We start from the raw sequence: 21,045 nt of genomic DNA on the forward strand, positions 1-21,045 counted from the left end.
TGGTCACCTTATCTTTGAAAATGAAGGCAAGCATATACAATGGAGAAAAGACAGCCTCTTCAATAAGTGGTTCTAGGAAAACTGGACAGCTACATGTAAAAAAATGAAATTAGAACACTCCCTAACACCATACACAAAAATAAACTCAAAATGGATTCAAGACCTAAATGTAAGACCAGACACTATAAAACTCTTAGAGGAAAACATAGGCAGAACACTCCATGACATCACTCACAGCAAGATCCTTTGGACCCACCTCCTAGAGAAATGGAAATCAAAACAAAAATAAACAAATGGGACCTAATGAAACTTCAAAGCTTTGGCACAGCAAAGGAAACCATAAACAAGAAAAAAAGACATTCCTCAGAATGGGAGAAAATATTTGCAAACGAAGCCACTGAGAAAGGAGTAATCTCCAAAATATACAAGCAGCTCATGCAGCTCAATACCAAAAAAACAAACAACCCAATCCAAAATGGGCAGAAGACCTAAACAAACATTTCTCCAGAGAAGATATACAGATTGCCAACAAACACATGAAAGGATGCTCAACGTCACTAATCATTAGAGAAATGCAAATCAAAACTACAATGAGGTATCACCTCACACCGGTCAGAATGGCCATTATCAAAAAATCTACAAACAATAAATGCTGGAGAGGGTGTGGAGAAAAGGGGACCCTGTTGCACTGTTGGTGGGAATGTACATTGATATAGCCACTATGGAAAACAGTATGGAGGTTCCTCAAAAAACTAAAAATAGAACTACCATACGACCCAGAAATCCCATTACTGGGCATATACCCTGAGAAAACCATAATTCAAAAAGAGTCATGTACCATAAAGCTCATTGTAGCTCTATTTACAAGAGCCAGGACATGGAAGCAACCTAAGTGTCCATCAACAGATGAAGGGATAAAGAAGATGTGGCACATATATACAATGGAATATTACTCAGCCATAAAAAGAAACAAAATTGAGTTATTTGTAGTGAGGTGGATGGACCTAGAGACTGTCATACAGAGTGAAGTAAGTCAGAAAGAGAAAAACAGATACCGTATGCTACCACATATACATGGAATCTAAAAAAAAAAAAAGTGGTTCTGAAGAACCTAGGGGCAGGACAGGAATAAAGATGCAGACATAGAGAATGGACTTGAGGACATGGGGAGGGGGAAAGGTAAGCTGGGACAAAGTGAGAGAGTGGCATGGACATATATACACTACCAAATGTAAAATAGATAGCTAGTTGGAAACAGCCACATAGCACAGGGAGATCAGCTCAGTGCTTTGTGACCACCTAGAGGGGTGGGATAGGGAGGGTGGGAGGGAGACACAATAGGAAGTATATATAGGGATATATGTATATGTATAGCTGATTCACTTTTTATACAGCAGAAACTAACACACCCTTGTAAAGGAATTATACTCCAATAGCGATGTTTAAAAAAAAATGAAAAAAAAAAGAATTTAAAATCTACTCACAGAACCAACAACAACGAAGTCAGGTTCAGAGATCCCCACAGCTGTGTTCATGAAATGTTTTCAGACATAATCTGATCTCAGACAAGCTCTGCCAGTTTGTGGACAAGGGGACCTGCCACTTCACTCACACTAGGAGACTGAGGGAGCAGTGATGTCCGGGGTCTCCCCTGGGCGGGGTCTGCCTGGCCGGCCCTCCTCCTCCAGCACCCTTGGCTTTGTCTCTCATTCTTGCACACTCACGCCACCAAGGAAGGTAATGAGGCAGCTGTTCACCACTTGGGGAACCAGTGGCCACACCACTGTCTCCACTGGTTCATGCTGGTCTCCCCATGAAGCAGCGAACTGGCAAACCTGAAGGACCCCCTTCCGTCTGTTGTCCCCTCCCTGGCCCTGATGGCCACCTCTCCCCTCTGCTGTCCATGCCCCATGCCCCCCTCCATGGGGCCCCCTTGCTCTCCCCACCCCCACCTGCCCGGCAGCTGCCCTCAGTCTGCACACCCCCAGGGGCCTCTTGACCTTCAGTGACCAGCTCACTGGGAACACTGCAATCACGGTGACTCCAGCTTGGGTCCCCCGCACTTCTGTCTCACCCAGTCAAGGACACCTCCTGTTCCATGGGTCCAACACAGAGCCAGCCAGCTCCCCTGGAGGAATGGATCCCCTCGACCCAGCCCTGGACACCCGAGCCGCACTCTGGGCAGGCCCTTGCCTCACCTCAACGCCCGTTGGGTCCCCGAGTCCTTGATCTCGCCTCCTGCCTGCCTCCCCTTCCCCCACTGTGGCCGACTCAAGGGACTTTGACACCTGGCCTTGATCACCAGAAGCCTCCTGGCCAACCTCTGCCTCCCCCTGCCTGTCGTCCTTGAGTGCAGCCTCAAGACCTTCCAGAAGCACAGTCTGACCCCGTGGGCCCCCTGGATCAAACCTATTGGTGGCTCCACACCGCACAAGGGCCCAGTTGAAGCTCCTGGGCATGTGTGTCACCCTCTGAGCTGGGCCTGCTCTCCTGGCCTCTCCTCTTATACCCACACCCTGCCTCCCAGCCCGGGGACCAACCACCCCATTTGGGCTTGGTTTTCTGGCCCGTGGGATTTTTATTGCTAAAACTAGGGAAGTCCTGGTCAGAGGGACGAGCTTTTCACTCTGCCCACCGTGTCCCTCACCTCCAGTCTTGTGCTGGCTGTCGCCTCAGCCTGGATCACCCTCTCCCCTTCGAGGTCAGCTTCTCCCTCTCTAGGGCTTACTTGGGGAGCCTGTCGCCCCCTGACCCCGATCCTGTGTGCTCCTGAAGTCCCCCAAGAACTTATTGCCTTAACCCCATAGGCTTTGGCTCCTGGAGAGAAGGGGCCACAGTTTTTAACTCTGCGTTCCCCATCCAGTTAGTGCCTGCAGGCATGGGGACGTATTCACTTACAGCTTGTTTAATAAGCATGAAAGAGATTTGGTGTGTCTCTGACCTCAGCCCTCGGTCTCTCTTGGGGGAAGCAGAACCATGGAGAACATGGTAAGGCTCAGTGCCTGATTCTCATGACTCACATCCACCTACAGGGAGAGGGGGACGTGGCGGGAGGGACAACAGGGATGCCCACAGAGGCACCTCTTAGGCTGCGCTGTGAATGCGACAGCGATCCCTTAGAGCCCAGAAAGGGGCGAGGCTCCAGGGAGGGGCCCCAAATGCCTTAAGGGTCAGCCCTGGGTCCCTGGGTGTGGGGCAGACACACGGAGAGCCCTTGGTGACTAAGAGCTCCAGGAGGGAGGTGTAGGTGGCACAGGAGGGCCGGGCCGACTCCAGATCTCACTGTCCTCTGACATGAGCACGCCTCTGGCCTTGAGTCTCTGGCATAGCCCCATCCACCCCTGTTTCCAGCTGCCCAAGGGGCACTTCCAGCTGTCGCCACTTACGTAGTAACAGGGGTGGGGGCAGCGAGCAAAAGCTGCCCCACGAACCTGCCAGGAGTGACTGTGGGCGAGGCGTGGCCCAGTTCCCACGTGATGCCCACCAAGGTGGCGGAAGGGACTCATCTCCAGGTACCATGCTGGCACCAGGGACTCTCAGCTCCCCATTGGCTGAGGCCATCCATCGCTTACCAGGCCCTGTGCCATACTCCTGACTCCTGCTAGGGGCCAGGAAGACTGCAGGTAACGCTGTGGAAAGAGCAGGTGAAGGAGCGTGACGGGCCCTCTGAGCCTGGGCAGGAAGCATGACACTGTCACGAGGAGAGGAAAATAGAAGATGCCCCAGGGAGGGAGGCTGGAGCGGATCCTCCAGATCCTCAGAGCCCGGCAAGGGCTGCGGCTCACGCCTCCCCTGCCCCGGGCAGTCTCTGCCTCAGTGCCTCCTGTAGGAGGTAATGAAGACCGAAGATGCAGCCCGTCAGCCTGGCCAAGTGCCAGCTGCCTTGTCTGGGGCGGCTCCTGTGGGGGCTGGCAGCTCCCCAAGCCCCGTGCTGCTCCACGGACCTGCTGAGCTTCTCCCACCTTCGCACCCACACCCCCCATGAGGCGGGTGGTGCCCACAGTGCTCTGTCCTCTACAGAGGCTGGCCATCCTCATGCGTCCCCCCAGCATTGCCATGGCCCTGCCGCTGCCGGCACAGGATCCACCCTCTGCGCCTCTCTACTCATTCGCCAAGAACTCAAGCCCCATGAGGACAGACAGGCAGCTTGTCCATCCCTGGTTCCCTAGACCAGGGCCCAGCACAGGGAGGCACTCAGTGGGTTTTTTTTGGATGAAGAAAAGGGAGCAATTCGTGCTTGGAAAGTTTTCCTACTTAATTCCAACAGGGATATTTCATCTGTTTTGTTTTGTTTTTCATGGCTGGCTGGGCTGTTTTGATCACCTTCATATCTATGTTAGTCAGGGTTCTTCAGAAAAAAACAGAACTAATAGGAAATGATAGATAGATAGATTAGATAGATAGATGATAGAGATAGATAGATGATAGATGATGATAAAGAGAGAGAGATGATAGATGATAGATGATATATAGATAGATAGATAGATGATATAGATAGATAGATAGATAGATAGATGATAGAGAGAGAGATGACAGATGATAGATAGATAGGTAGAGAGAGAGATGGTAGATAGATAGATAGATAATAGATGATGATAGAGAGAGAGAGAGAGAGATGATAGATGATAGATAGGTAGAGAGAGAGATGATAGGTAGATAGAGAGAGAGAGAGAGAGAGAGAGAGATAAGTGACTGACTTATTATGAGGAATTGGCTCCTGTGGCTATGGAAGCTAAGAAGCCCCAGGATCTGCAGGCTGGAGACTCAAGAGAGCCAGTGCTGTAATTCCAGCCTGAGTCCAAAGGCCTGAGAACTGGGGAGCTGATGATGTTAGCCTGAGTCCAAGGACAGGAGAAGGCTGGTGTCCCAGCTCAATCAGACAGGCAGGAAGGGAACAAATCCCCCCTCCACTTTTTGTTCTATTCAGGCCTTCAACTGATTATATGAGGCCCACCCACGTGGGAGGGCAATCTGCTTTACTCAGTCTAATCTCATCCATAAACAGCCTCACAGACACACCCAGGAATCATGTTTAATCTGGGTGCCCCATCATCCAGTCAAGTTGACACATAAAATTAGCCACAATATCTTAGTTATCCATACCTCATGCCTCATGGCTAGTGGAGTGTCCTGGTGCTCTCTTTGTCCTGTTGACAGAGGCTGCCAGAACTTCAGGGACATTGTCAAGCAAAAGGACCCCCATCCATCAACGTAAATGCCAGTCACAGCACCTCGTGTTCCAGGCTCACGTGGCCCAAGGAGGACAGTGTTGAGAGGGTAGGCCACACAACTCACTAGTGCAGAGCTGCAATTTGAACACCGGTCCAGCAGGTCTCAAAGCCAAAGCTCCCAACCATTGGTCCACTGACTATCAAGGGTCCTGCAACTCTGTGCTTCCAATGCAGGGGGCACGGGTTCAATCCCTGGTTGGGGAACTAAGATTCCCCCATGCCGCGATGCAGCCAAAAAAAAGAAAAAAAATTGAACATCACAGCTAGACAATGGTTGTGTGTGTGTGTTTATGGAACTGTATCATACAAATACCGATTTGTTGGCTCATGCAGGCACACGTGTGTGTATCATCCACAAGCCCACATGCACGCGGGTCTGCCTATTCTTCTAGAAATGGAGCAGGCACAGCCTTCCGACCATTAGCAGCGGACTCGCCTTGCATTTGGAAAATGCATTTGATGGGAAAGTCCAGGAAAAGAAAATGGCAGTGTGAGGCTGCAATGATTTCTTAAGGACATGTTGCTAAGTGATTTAATCCCTTCCTGAGACACTGCCCATGAATTGATGACCTCTGCTTTTCCTTTCTCCAGTCTGATGAGCGATGGCTTTTCTGACAGGCCAGTAAATTTCTCCCATTGCTTCTGTTAAGAAAAATTTTTTAAAAGATGATGAGGGGGAAGTGCTTTATTGCAAAGCACTCTGCACCCTGCCCCCATTTTTCACAGAAGCATAAAGCTACAGTAGAAGGAAGGACAAACCAGTGGCCGTGCTCCCAGAATGAGCCGAGTCCTGTTAAATTAAAACAAATGAGGGCAACTTGCAGATGGTGACTCATACACAAAGGAGGCCGGAGACAGGGGGAAGTCTGGCTGCCTTCCGGAACTGTGCCCAGGCTCTAAAGTGAGGCAGAAAAGGAGCACCTCCCAGCCTCCCACTCCACCCAGAGCACCCTGAACTCCACACTCCCATCTTAAGGGGCTGAGGGGATCCCACAGGGACCTGAAGGGAACCTCACTTGCCTGCCAGAACCTACCATCCAACAAACACATTAGTCTGACAACCACCTACTGCGCCTAGCTGTGGGCCGTGTACACTGCCAGCCTGTGCCTGCAGGGACACCTCTACCAGGAAGTCCTCCAGGATGCCGCGCCAAGGAAGCGCTGCACAGAGGCCTGGGGATCGACTGCAGCAGCCGGCAAGGGAAGGGTCGTGGGGAGAGAACAGTACGTGATCAGCGAGACTGTCTGCCAAGGAACCCCAAGGGGAGGGCGAGGTGGGCAGAAGGCTGAGGAGATGCTGGGTCTGCAGAACAAGAAGAGCTAGGAGGGGTCTTGCTCAGTGCCTGTGACTCAGCCCCTCCCTGTTTCTGACTCTGCCGCACAAAACCCTCCACTAGGGGTGCTCCCCACCCACCCCTACAGTGTCCTCCAGGGCTCGTCCAGCACAGACCAGCATGGAGGGCCATGTGGCCCCTGAGGGTCATGGGACCTCCCTTCTCAGGTGGGGGTGGAGAGCCACACAGCGCAGGTAAGAATTCCTTTTCAGGGGCTTTCCTGGTGGTGCAGTGGTTAAGCATCCGCCTGCCAATGCAGGGGACGCAGGTTCGAGCCCTTGTCTGGGAAGATCCCACATGCCGCAGAGCAACTAAGCCCGTGCGCCACAACTACTGAGCCTGAGCTCTAGAGCCTGCAAGCCACAACTACTGAGCCCGCATGTCACAACTACTAAAGCCTGTGCGCCTAGAGCCCGTGCTCCGCAACAAGAGAAGCCACTGCATTGAGAAGCCCGCGCACCGCAACGAAGAGTAGCCCCCGCTCGCTGCAACTAGAGAAAGCCCGCGCACAGTAACGAAGACCCAACGCAGCCAAAAATTAATTAATTAATTAATTAATTGAAAAAAAAAAAAATGAACTCCTGGGCTTCCCTGGTGGCGCAGTGGTTGGGAGTCCGCCTGCTGATGCAGGGGACGCGGGTTCGTGCCCCGGTCCGGGAGGATCCCGCATACCGCGGAGCGGCTGGACCTGTGAGCCATGGCCGCTGAGTCTGTGCGTCCGAAGCCTGTGCTTCGCAATGGGAGAGGCCACAACAGTGAGAGGCCCGTGTATCACACACACACAAAAAAAAGAATTCCTTTGCAACCGCCCTCCCGGGGCTGAGTGGGGAGCTCACCCACCCTGGTCCTTCAGGAGGCACCGTGTGCCCCCAACCCCTGTCCAGGTGTCCACCTTGCCCCAGGTCCCAGGCCTCTGGGGCCCGAGTGGGAATAAAGCACGATACGTCCAGGCCTCAGTTCCACAGGATGTGCCCCCCAAAACCCCTCCCAGCCAGGCTCAGTTGGCCCCCAGACTCGGGGTGGGGAACTGCATCGGGACAGGGACGGTCCCCCCTCACCAGCAAAATCAGGGTCTTGACTTGAGTAGAAAACAATCTGAATTTCTAAGAAAAAAACTAAAATTAGAAGGAAACCAGCCTAGAAACTGTCTCTATCAAATATGACTGACCTATAGCTAGTTTTACAAAATATTCACTCAAATTTTAATGAATTCATCAAGTCCTTGATTGATAAAGGTGTGATGGGTCTGAACAGATAGTTTGTGAGAATGAAACACAAATGGAAAAAAAAAAAACGCACAAGAACAAAAACTAGAGCAAATTGTCCAACCACATAGCAGCCAAAGAAATTCAGATTCAGTGCTACACCAAATTAGTGTCTTAATGCCAAAGCCAGCAGTGACAAGTTTGGGGTACAAGAGCAAGCATCTGGGGGGGCGTGGCCTGGGAACTGGCCCCGTCCTTCAGGCTGGTCCCACACATTGCCTGCATTCAAATGCTCCTCCTCGGGCACACTAATTCCACATTTGGGCGATTACCCCCAGAAATGACTGAAGAGAAGGGAAATGCTCTAGGCTCCAGCAGGAGCACTGTAGCACTATCTTCATCAGGGGAAAAAAATAGGGAAAATCTGGGTCTCAGCAAGACGTAAGAAGGCCACTGTCAGACACGAGCTGGTGTAAAGCCTGAGGCTTCTCTTTCTGCCACAAGGTTAGTGAGCAAAGCACAACACAGACACATGCAATGTCGCCACAAGTACGAGCCAAGACAGTCAAGAAACAGGAAAGTAGTGACCACTGTGATCCGGTTTTCCCTCCTGTGCACAGTGAGGTTCAGTCATGCTCATTTGGAACACTTCTGTGTAACTCTAGTGTCCATGTCACATGACATGCCACGACACCCCTGTAGGTGTGTGCTCCTTGACACCTGTTCCCAGGTTACCACCCCTGAGGCCTTCGGTCCCACTCCTTCCCAGCCCATAAGCCATAAACCCATCTTGGGCAGAGAGCCCTTCAAGGACAAAGTCACCTGCTCTCATTTCTTACTCACTCTTTATGCCTGACCTCCTTCCAGAAAAGATGTTCCACAATCTGCAATAATGGGGGAAAATGTACGAAAATTGAGCAACAGCCTCATTCGATAGAGAGAGACCAGGGGCCGTACCAGAGAACCGGGCCAAGGAAAGTCGGTCTGGAGCTAAGCATAAAACTTGGCGCTGAGCTTCCTAGAAGCCAAGGTAAAAAGGAAAACAGGATATATTATAATTCTCATTACCCAGGACAAGCAGCCATAGTCATTTGTTCAGAAAGATCAGTATTTTCCCAACCCACTGCAGGAGACCTGTTACTGCATGTTTGCTCATACAAAGGCCTGAAGACATCGGCGGGTCCCCAGTGGTTGCCTGACTAATACGGGGACATTCTTCGTGGGACCAGATCTCACTCCAACCTCCTCAGAATGCCATGTTTTAAGTTCTGGTTCTGGACACATTTCTGTGGGAACTCAGTAATGTAATCAATGTAGGTCACTTTCCGAATTAATCCAAAAGTGAGTACTGTCAGAAACCGGTGGCAGGCAGAAAGCCAAACCGTGGGGCTTTCCAGAGGAAAAGAAAAAGAGAGAAATGGGTGGCAGTTGGCCACCGCCCTGGTTCCCTGACACAGCCTTGCTGTTTGTTCTGTGACAGGCACGAACATAAAGGAGGAAGAAGTGGCAGAGCAGCCAGGAGATGGGGGGACGCCGCCTCTCAGGGGTCCTGGTCCCCTCGGGGGCACAGAAAAGCTCGCCGCCATGTGGCCCGAAGGCACCCAGAGGACTCAGGCAGAAAGTAGGAAGGAGGGAGTGCCTGCCCTCCAAGCTCCCCCAGGGAGCCCAGCATGCGGTGGCTGGCAGGTCTTCCAAGGGAGCCAAGCCCACTGTCCACTGACACCCTTTCCTCTCACAGCGCTGCCTGTGGAGGGAGGGCCAGGGACCTGGACAAACCTGTCTCCAATCCCAGCCTCACTTCCGCGTCGGCACTGTCATCTGGGCCAGGTTACCTGGACCCTCAGGGGAGGGTCACTGAGCCTCCAGGAGCCCCATTTCCTCCTGTGTCACCAGGAGGGTGATGGAGCATAACCTGCAAGATTGTTTTAGGGAATCTTAAAGCTCCTGGCATGTAGTAGGGTCTCAACACATGGTAACGGTACTTTTTTCTAATTTCCTGGGTTCCACCCTGACCCACAGAAAGAGCAACCAACCCAGCTCTCACTTCAGGCCTGGAGCCCTCAGAACTGTTAAGCAGGAAAGGGAGAGAAGTCACAGGTGGGACTGGATCAGGCTGGTGTGGAAATCAACGACGTGGCCGTGTCATCATCACCATCCTGTCCATGATTGCCCCCAGGTCCAAGGCCCCGTCTGTTCTCTGTCCAACCGACAGCTACTCTGCCTGGTCAGAAAGCGGGGCCATGGAGTGGGCTCGTGGGGACCTCTGCTGAAGCCAGCGGCATCTGTCGGGGGACCCTCAGCCCATGTGCAGATTCGGGCTAAGAAACCCCCAGGGGACAGCTAACATCGCACCTCCTTCCTGACAGCTCCACTCTCAGAAGCTACAGCGCGCTGCAGAGGGTGCAAGGAGTGAGGAGGCCAGGCCAGAGGGAATTCCACTCGGGTCACATGGAGAGGGCACATGGGACAGGCAGCATGTGCCCCTGGAGCCGGGCCCCAGCCGCCCGATGCACCTGGAGAAGTGGCTCTTCCGGCCACCTCTTGGGAAACCTCCGCTGGTCCTGCATCATCTTCACCTTCAACCTCTAGTTCCTGCCGGGCTGGGAAAACCCAGACCCTCAACTCAGCCCCAGACCCTGACCACCACCTACTCTGCACTGCCCCCAAGGCCCCCGCTTGCCCAGCTGCAGCGCATACTCATCCCTGGAGGCCCTGTCCCCACGTTTTCAGATGGCACGACACCGAGTTGCCTCTGAGGTCAGTCCTGGGTGCAGACTGGAGTGAGGAGGTAGAGGCACAGGGAAACCAAGAGCAAGGTGTGCCCCAGCCCTCCCCGTATCTGCTTCCCGGAATGTTTCACCCCATCAGTGCCCTCTCACCCCGACTCCCCGTGTCTGCTGACGCCACACTCTGGGCAATCCCAGGGAGAGAACCCACGGGAATTAATACAGCTCTTTGGTTCTGATTACAGATTATACTGGAGAGAATTTCTGGACTCTCCCCAATTTTCCTCTCTTCTTAAAATCTTCAATTAAGAGCCTAACCTTGATGGAAAATGGCCATTGTCTGGAAGGTCTAAGGTACTGATTCCTCATTGCTGAGTGCTTTCTCTAAACAGATAAAGACTCTCCATGATTCTGAATAAAACCAGAGCCAAGGACCTCAAAGGGTGGGAGGAGAGAGGAAAGCAACAACAAGACACTCTGGCAAGGCCGTGCCCCAGAGCCGGCCCCTCTCTGTGGGCACTGGCGTGGATGGTGGAGGGTCTCTGGGGCCTGTCCAGCCTGGAGAGAAGCCATGAGCCAAGGAGCAGCGTGGTCATCCAGGGAGCCAGGCCCGGCTGCCGGCAAAGCAGCTGAAGTCTTGAGGAAACTTCCTGATTGCATTTGCGAGGTGGCATCACCAGGACATAAGCAAATCTCCCTGGAGAACGTGGTTTCTAGAAGGGCTACTGCTCACGTGGGGCCGATTTAGGGCAACCAGTGCCAGAGAGAGCAGAAGGAGGGAAGGCCGGGGCTTGGGACCCAGGGCAGGAGGTTGGAGGGGCCGCCCCACCTGGGATCAGGGCCATCACAGGGCCAGCGGGTAGTGTTGGTTGCCAAGCCCCAGGCACCCTCCCCAGCGATCACGTGTGCAGACACCTGTCAGGCAAAGGCCCGGTTTCCTGCCCAGCGGGCCCACATCCTAGGCCCTCCTAGTTTTACAGGTAAGGAGGGCTGCCTAGAAAACCTGCGTGCAGCAGGTAGGCGTGGATCTGAGTCCACCCCCTCACATCAGGGCCCCCTGCTCAGGGGAACGAGCTCTGGACTCTTTCCAGCTCCACCATCCTCGCTCCAGCCTGCCTGCGCCTCAGTGGGGCAGGACCAATCACATCTGCTTGTCAAGACTGCTGTGAAGAGACTGGCACAGAGATAATACGATGCGGCTTTGTGGGTATAAGCCCCGGAGCTCTGGGGGTGAAGCCAACTGTAGTGCTGCCACCTACTGGCTAAGGGACCTTGGGGGAATCTACTTAACCTCACTGGGGCTCAATATCCTCATCTGTGAAATGGGGATAAGTATAGGGTTGTTTTGAGGTTCAAAATAACAGAATATATATAAAGCACTAAACACAGAGCCTGGCCCAGAGAGATTACTCAGTAGATGATAGCGGCTGTCTTTAGTTGATCGTTATCAGAAAGAGAAGACAGGACCATCCCCCCTGGAGTTAGTGGCTGGGGTGGGATGGGGTGGGGGTGAGGGGATGATCTAAAAGTCTGCTTCTTCATTTTTGCAGTTCAGTACCCTGGGGACACAACTCCTATTAACCCAACCACAGAAGACTAAGGGATACACCCAAGGCCAATGTCCTATAATGCCGCCTCCTGGTTTCTTCTCTAAGAATACTTTATGTTAGCTGCCCAGAGTAGCTAACTCTATAGGCCTATGTCCTGACCATGGTGAGAAAGTACATATGAGAGTTTCTCAACATCAATTTGTTGAACAAATGTATAAATGCAGGCATGAAGGAACACAGCTAGAGACTAGGACACAGACCTGCTGATGCACACAGGGGCAGCCCACCGTGGGACTCCCAGAAGAGCCTGGGCTCGGCACACAGATTGCACTTGGTAGCTGCACCTGACACAGGAGGGCCCGGCATTCACTAAGCACCTAACGAACGTTTGGTGACAGAGGACAGCATCACTTCTTCTATGAGGAAGGGAAGAAAAGAGAACCAGAGATGGCTGAGATGGGGTTTTGAGGATGGTCCTGAAGGATAGGCAAGAATGGGCAGGGGAGGGTATAATTCAAGGTTCAGAGACAAGAGGGCATGGGGGTGCGTGTGTACATACGTGTGTGCATGTGTGTGTGCACACGTGCAGGGTGGGGGGCTCATAGAACAAGATCTCTCCAGAACCCCATGCCAGGCCCTGTGGAGACCCTGATGGCAAGACACGCACCTTCCCAGAGCTGGGAGAGACCAGTCAGCTCTGTACCTCAGGGAAGCCCAGGGACTGAGGGGCTGATGGAGCCCCCAGAGCCCCCTGGCTGGACCCAGCGAGGCTCCTGATGGTATCTCTGTTAAGGTGGGAAGGGACGTGGACACAGGGAGAAGGGCTGGGCTGGTGGCAAACCAGATGGAAAGTGATGCCCTTGGTCTTGTCACTTAACCTCTGCAAGCTCCAGCACATCATCAGTAAAGGGAGTGACGACCGTGCCTCTGCTTCTAGTACAAGGGCTGAGAGAAAATTCCTGTAAAGCACCTGAAACTGGGCTTGGTGCATGGAAAGCTGTCCACCAGTGCTGGCAGTGACGGTGAGGATGGGGACAGCAACACAGTGCAGAGCGTGGTCCACCCCGGAAAGTCCACGCCAGCCGGCCTCAGGGAAGCCCCGAGGCGGGAGAGCAGAATGCTGACGACAACCAGAGTGCCCAGCCACAGGGAGGTCTCAGCAACAGCAACAGCCGGACTAAGCAGTATCATAAGAGAGAGATCCAAGTCCTAAAATTAAGTGGACTGGGACTTCTCTGGCGGTCCAGTGGTTGGGGCTCTGCGCTCTCACTGCAGGGGGCCTGGGTTCAATCCCTGGTTGGGGAACTAGAAGCCCACAAGCTGCGTGGCCAAAAAATAAAAACTAAAAATAATAAAATAAAGTGGATAAGTCAAGGCTGCTTAGCAGCGTACCCTTCCATGATTGCAACCATGGAAAAATATGTGGACCTAAAAAAGGCGTGGAAGGGTCTAAGCAAGTTCAAATAGGTCCTCAAGCCGCAGTCTCCAGGTCGGGACTTTTCTCTCCTTCCCAAACCTACGGCAGCGGGTGCCCAGGACACTCTCCGCGGCCCCTGACTTCAGATGCTGCATCTCACCTAACGCTTCTCTTACCTGACTCAGGGAGACTGTGTGTGCGAGGCATCCAGACCTCAGAAGACCTTCTGGGGGGAGCAGTGGCAGGAGGAACCCCGATGAAGCTGTCAGCCTCAAAGTCCCACAGTCAGCATCTGACCCACCTCCTCCCGTCTCCACTCGCTCACTCCTGCTTCCTGGGATAATCCCCCAATTAACCACCTTCTCAGAAGTCTCTTCAGTTTTCCTCTTTTTTTTATATTTAAAGTTTTAATCTATCTGGAATTTATGTTAACCATAGTGTAAGGAGTGACTTTATGTTTTTTCAGTGGATTAACTAGTTGTCCCAACCACACTTGTGGAATAACCCATCTCTCTCCTGCTTGTGGCACCGTCACTGCCTTATGCCCACTCGGCCGTACTTCATGGGCCTCCTTCTAGGGCTTCTGCTCCAACCGGCGAGCACAGTCCCTACGGCAGCCTTCTTCCCAAGGGACAGCGTCAGCCCAGGTGCCGAGATGCCCTCCCGGCAGCCTGTGCATTTCTCGACGCCCCCTATTTCCACTCCCTTCTCTGACCACTCTCTCCATCTTCTCAGGCATGCTCTCCACCTCCCCGAAGCACAGGACTGCCATGGTCCAGCCCCCAGCGCCCCTCTTTCCTTACTGTAAGCAGGTTCTGAGCCTCTCTCCCCAGAACACCCCCCGCAGGATGCATGGGGATCGCTGCTTCTCTCCTGGGCACCTGGTGTCAACTGCCTTCCTGGCATGTCCTCTAGACTCCTCAAACTCCAACTCCAGGGTCTTCAATGTACACGTGCAAACACACACACACATCCATGAAAACACATGTGTGCATGCACACACGCACACACTTGCACACACCTGTGTGTATGTACACACACACAGGCTAAAAAAATCTATTTTATGTAGAAGAATCTCAGGCTCAAAGACGTGTCCAGAGTCACACAACTACTGAGTGGCACAACTAGCTCAACTCTGGGAGCTTTTTAATAACAGACTTACAAAAATACAGGGTTCCAAATATTGGCGAAATAATGCACGTTATGCAGTCAGCCCGGTGCCTGGGAGCATAAGCGCTAAATAAGCAGTAACTGTCGTGTTTAATAATTATTATTATTCCCATTGTCAGCGGTAGGCAAGGATCCGAGTCGTGCGCTACCCCGTCCCTGGCAATCAGGCGGAGGCCCACCTGCCGTCACCCTGCATTTGCTTGTCTGGGGCGCCCCCTCCCGGCCTCTGCGTGTAGCTCCCCGCGGAGCCTAAGCAGAGCGAGCGGCGAGCTTAGAGCGAACGGCGAGCTTACTCACGGAAGAGTTCGGAAACGGCCCTCCTCCTCTACGCTCCAGGGTCTGGAGAGGAAGAAAGCCTCCCGCTCTGCTGGGAGCTGGGGCCTTCCTCCGTCTGAACACACAAATATGCATATTTGCCCGCACGTACACGCGGCGCAGTCGCACCCACGCACACGCACGCACACGTGTGCACGTACAATCTCTCTCACCTGGGTGGCCCCGCTAAGCTTACACGGGCTTGACACCGCTCCCCGTCAGAAAGGCACACGGTATCAGAGCTATGAAGACCTCGTTGGTTTACATCACCGACGGGGAAAGTGAGGCCCCCAGAAGGGGACCAGTCCAGCCCACAGCATTTGCTGACAGGCAGCAGGGCCGGGTGTTAGGGCAGCAAAGAACGCGATATCTTGGTCAGTTCCCGGGAGGGGGCCGCACTGCCGAGCCCGGTAGGCAGGCAGGCTGCGGTAGCGGAGGACCCAAGAGGACCCCGCGGCCTCGGTCAATCACAGCCGAGCACCTTGTCCAGGACGTTGACGGCCAGTGGGGGAAGCAGGTGTCTCAACAAACAGATGCAATAAAGTGTTGGGAGAAATCAGATGGACGCTTGCGCCGAGCCCACGGGGAACCGAGACGCCAATGGTCAGGGGCTGGTGCCTGCCACTCTAGAGCTGAGCATGAACGGGATGTTATTAGAGGTCAATGAACAAGTAGGGCACGATGGGCAGGGGTGCTGAGGCTTGGGTGGGAGGAGAAGCATGGCCAAGCCCTCCTGGAAGAGGGCTGGGGATAAACAAGATGGTAAAAAGAGCTCCTTTCTCGCAATCCCAGCCCCATGGAGGCAGCCCAGGGAAGGTGGCTGCAGTTGTCCCTAACACTGGGCCAGGCCGCTTTAACAACTCTGCCGGTGTTACCCACCAGAGCCACGCTTTAAACACTAGGATTCCCATGTTACAGATGAGGAATGAGGAACAAGGAGGTTTAGCAACTTGCTTAATGCCCAGCGACTTAATGGCCAAGGCAGGATTTGATACAGGCAGACTGGCTCCAAAATCCATGCGTTTTTTTTTATTTTAATTGTGATAAAATATGTATAAAACTTACATTTTAACGATTTTTAAGTATCCAGTTCAGTGGTATTAAGTACATTCACAATGTTGTGCAAACGTCCCCACCATCCATCTCCAGAAAATTTTCACCTTCCCAACCTGAAACTCCAAACCCATGAAACAATTCCCCGTTCTCCCTCCCCCCAGCCCCTGGCAACCACTGTTCTATTTTCTATCCCTTCGAATTTGTCTTTTCTGGGTACCAATATAAGTGGCATCACATCGTATTTGCCCTTTTGTGTCTGGCTTATTTTACTAAGCATATCTTCAAGGTTCATTCACCTCGTAGCATATGTTGGAATTTCCTTCCCTTTTTAAGGCTGAATAATAGTCCATTGTGCGGATACACCACATTTTGTTTATCCATTCATCCACTGACGGACAATTAGTTGCTTCTAAGTTTTGGCTATTGGGAATAATGCTGCTGGGAACATGGGTGTGCAAATATCTGTTTGAGTCCCTGATTTCAGAAACTCCAACTCTTAGCACCCTGCTAGAGCACCATGCTAGAGCTGTTTCTCATAAACCTCAGGGAAGACGTGAGTCAGTTTGGGAGAGCAGAGGATAAGGAGGTGACGGAGTGGGGTAAGACGGAGTGCAAGGCAGACAGCTGCAGGCTGAGGGGGGCACCCTGAGAATCACCACAGGAGGAGGACGGCCCGCTGGGGAAGACGTGTGGGGCTTCCCAGACACGCTAGCGTCAGAGCAGCAGTGGCCCTGGGAGGCCCTGGTACTCTCCCAGGAGCCTGCATTCCTCTCCATCACTGCGGGGACCATCTCCACACAGTGGGCCGGCCAGGAGCCCAGGCCAGGTGGGAGCCACCTGACCAATAATATCTGTCACGAGGCAGGGAAGTGGGCAGTGTCTCCCCTACAACAGCAGAGATGGCACACACACCCCCAACCCAGGAGAAATGCACCCCACCCTGCAACTCCTGCCTACTGTGCTCACTACGCTCTGAGACACGGGAGTACTTACCTGGCAATACGCAAGGAGAGCAAATGAGAAGGTGCCAGTCCTGGACAACAGGTATCTGGCCTCTCTCCACTCTACCCTTCAGCCTAAGCAGAGAAACATCCTGGATATGTTAAAAGATTCACCAGCGCCAGAGATTTCAGCAAACAAAACAAGTGAGGCTATTCCAAAACAGTAAAATAGATCAGAATATCTGGAACTCGCTTTTTACAGAAAGATTTGAACCCAACAGAGAACATATGTTCTTGTCAGGCTCCCGTAGAGCATTTGGAAACATTGATGCTGTGCTGGGTGAGCAAGGAGCCCTCAGCATCTTTCACAGATCACATTCGGTCCCCAGGTTGCAATACAATTAGGGACAATAAGAATGTTAAAAATGCATTTTGGAAACAAAATTAATTTCCACAATGGGAATTATAAAATGTTTGAATCTCAATAGCAGTAAGGTATTCATATAAAAATATGGAATTCAACAAAACTGGCATTTAGAGGGAAATCTATATCCTCAAATGAATTTGTAATAAACAGAATAAAAGGGGGAAAAAGAGAAAGGCAACTTATGTTAAAGAGAAAATAAAAACTGAAATGAAAAACTCTTTAGAAACAGACTATACAGATGGTCCCTGACTTAAAATGTTTTGACTTAACGATTTTTCAACTTCACAATAGTGTGAAAGCAATGTGTATTCAGTAGAACTGTACTTCAGATTTTGAATTTTGGTCTTTTCCTGGGCTAGCGAAATGCAATATGGTACCCTCTCGCAATGCTGGGCCACAGCTCCCAGTCAGCCACATGATCAAAAGGATAAACAACTGATAACTTTCAACCATTCTGTACCCAGACAACTGTTCTGTTTTTTACTTTCAGTACAGTACTCAATAAATTACATGAGCTATTCAACACTTTATTATAAAATAGGCTTTGTGTTAACGTGATTTTGCCCAACTATAGGCTAATGTGAGTGTTCTAAGCACGTTTAAGGTAGGCCAGGCTAAGCTATGACGTTTGGTAGATTAGGTATACTAAATACATTTTCAACTTATGATATTTTTTACTTACAATGGGTTTATCAGGTTGTAACCCCATTGTAAGTTGAGGAAGAGATGTACAATAAGAGCATGACCTATCAAAACCTGTGGCATATGTCCAAAGGGACATTTTATAGCCTTGATATACACATGTATACTTAAATATAAGAAAGATATAACTAAGCTTTTTTAAAAAGGATGAAATAAGAAATAAGTTAATTTAATTTGAAAACAGCAGTAATAAAAGTAGATTTGATAAATAAAACCAAAAGCCAGTTCTTTGAAAAGATCATTAAGATAAGCAAGCCTCTGGAAAGTCAAGCAAAAGAAAAAAAGGGAAAGGTACGAAACTGAAGATGTGAGGTTAAACAAAGGGACACGACTGCAGATATGAAGGAGGTGATTTCAACCACAAAAAGATGGTAGGCACAGCTTCACCCTGGTCGGTTTTGTTGTATCTGGATGAAATGGAAGATTTTCCTGCAATATCTAAATCACCAAAATAGGCTTAACAAGAGGCAGAAAACCTGAAAAGAACAATAAACATAGAATGAAAAAGGTAAAAAGGGATTAGAGGGGCTCCATCAGCCTCCAGGGACAGGGGATGCTGTTACGGATGTCACCAAAACACAGGGGAAAACGCGAAGCTCCCAGTTCTCTACAGGATTAGCAAACCAAACAAGGATCACACACACACACACACACACACACACACACACACACACACACTGCAATGATATATAGAAAGATCCTCTGAGCCACATACAGTAGTTAAAAATAGAAAGCTTCCAAAAGGAATAAAATTGGGTCATTTGTAGACACGTGGATGGACCTAGAGACTGTCATACAGAGTGAAGTTCAGTCAGAAAGAGAAAAACAAATATTGTGTATTAATGCATATATGTGGAATCTAGAAAAATGGTACAGATGAACCAGTTTGCAAGGCAGAGATAGAGACACAGATGTAGAGAACAAATGTATGGACACCAAGGGGGGAAGGGAGGATGGGATGAACTGGGAGATTGGGATTGACATATATACACTAATATGTATAAAACAGGTAACTAATGAGAATCTGCTGTATAGCACAGGGAACTCCACTTCGCTGTACAGTAGAAACTAACACAACATTGTAAAACAACTCTACCCCAATTAAAAAAAAAAGTAGAAAGCTTCCAAACAAGACAATCCTATTTGTGTTTTTTTTTAAAGATAACACATGGAGGAAAATAAATATACATGAATATAAGTGTCCAGAAAAGATCTGGAATATACACATCAATCAGATCACTGTGGCTAGCTGTGAAGCAGAGAGTTTGGAAGGAAGTTAAAGAGAAAAGCATTCTTTTTACGCTATTCCTGTAACGTTGGAATGTTTACAAACTAAATATGTGCATATATTACTTCAAAATTAAATGAAAAACAAATCAATAAAAGTAAATTAAACCAATAATTAATAGCTTGATAATATTAATTTGAAGAGAAAAGTAATACTTTAATAATTGCGAGTTAAATATTTTAAGCTAAAAATTAAAAATTTAGAAAACAAATGGAAAGATTTTTTTTTACAATAGGAGGATATTTAAAATAGAGGGTCATTTTTGTAATTAAATAGGTAGGAATGACTCACCCTGACAAGACACAAAACCTCAAAGCCATAAAGGAAAATACCAGATTTGATTGTTATGGACATTTAAAACCTCTATACAAAGAAAGGCATCATGGACTTGTCAAAAGGCAAGTGTCAGGGCTTCCCTGGTGGCATAGTGGTTAAGAATCCGCCTGCCAATGCAGGGGACACGGGTTCAAGCCCTGGCCCGGGAAGATCCCACATGCTGTGGAGCAACTAAGCACGTGCGCCACAACTACTGAGCCTGCGCTCTAGAGCCCAGGAGCCACAACTACTGAGCCCATGAGCCACAGCTACTGAGCCCATGCGCCTAGAGCCTGTGCTCTGCAACAGGAGAAGCCACCGCGATGAGAAGCCCGCACATCACAATGAAGACCCAACGCAACCAAAAATAAATAAATAATATATATGTGTATAAAAATCTTAAAAAAAAAACCCAAAAGACAAGTGTCATATTAGGGAAAAAATATTTATAAGGTTTGTAAACAGCCACAGGGTTTACATCCAGAATATATAAGGAGCTTTCGCAAAGTCACTAATGGCCAAGAACCCAACAGAAAAATGAGCAAAGGAGATGCACAAATTACAGAAGATATGAGAATGGCCGATAAACACTTGACGAGATGCTAAAGCCCTCTAGCTATCTGATAAAAATGCAAATTTAAACAATAATGAAATATTTCTTGTACCCAGCAGACGGGCAAAAATTAAAAGCATTGAGCACATGCATCACTGGCAGGAATCAGAAATGGGAAAATTCTCAGTTACTTTACAAAGATCTCCTCTTATCTGTTGATCTTTTCCTCCCCCTCTGGCACTCATAGGAGATGAATGTGAACAAGCTTTCCCTTCCCACCTCCGCCCCTCCTTAGCTCTCCATCTCGAGCCCTCAACCCCTTCATGTTCATTCGTTTGTTCTTCTGCCCTTTAACCTTCCCGTTGAGTTAACCATTTCAGCACTTCCATTGTTCACAGCCATTTAACCCCAGCTGGTTCTCCTTCATAACTGCATCATCTAGCCTCGTATTTCCAATATCCTCCTGAGGATATGTATCATGCACATGTAAATGCTTTTCCTGTCTTGTTTACCTGTTCCCTCTGGTGTTCAGTTTGCTTGTGGTCTTTGTCTCTCGGAGTTTACTCTTCTCACAGTCTCGTTTTTCCCTACAGCTGCTCACTTGCCCTGAGGAAGGTGAGCCACCTTAGCTGGTCACTTGGGAGGAGGAGCCTGCAGCCTTAGCCCCAGGCAGCACCTTCCAGGGACGGCTAGGGAAGGTGGGCAGGATGCTCCTCAGGGCAGAGAGTAGGGTGAGATTACCTGGCTCAGCCTCCCCTATTTTACTCATTCCCAAGGGGCTAGTCTGGGCCTCAGGGAACTTCCCTGTCTCCAGC

General features: G+C 50.3%; 1 protein-coding gene across 3 annotated transcripts in view; it reads right to left on the reverse strand.

Moving 5' to 3' along the window:
• RET (ret proto-oncogene) overlaps positions 1-15,063 on the reverse strand; it is a 262,367-nt gene extending 247,304 nt beyond the window's left edge. For all 3 annotated transcript variants that reach the window (XM_060285978.1, XM_060285979.1, XM_060285974.1), the window contains exon 1: positions 14,931-15,063. The gene's annotated coding sequence lies outside the window, so the exon portion shown is untranslated. The remainder of the gene's footprint in view (positions 1-14,930) is intronic.
• Positions 15,064-21,045: the final 5,982 nt, after the last annotated feature.

This window comes from Globicephala melas, chromosome 16 (genome assembly GCF_963455315.2).
Source record: "Globicephala melas chromosome 16, mGloMel1.2, whole genome shotgun sequence".
NCBI classification, from domain to species: domain Eukaryota; kingdom Metazoa; phylum Chordata; class Mammalia; order Artiodactyla; family Delphinidae; genus Globicephala; species Globicephala melas.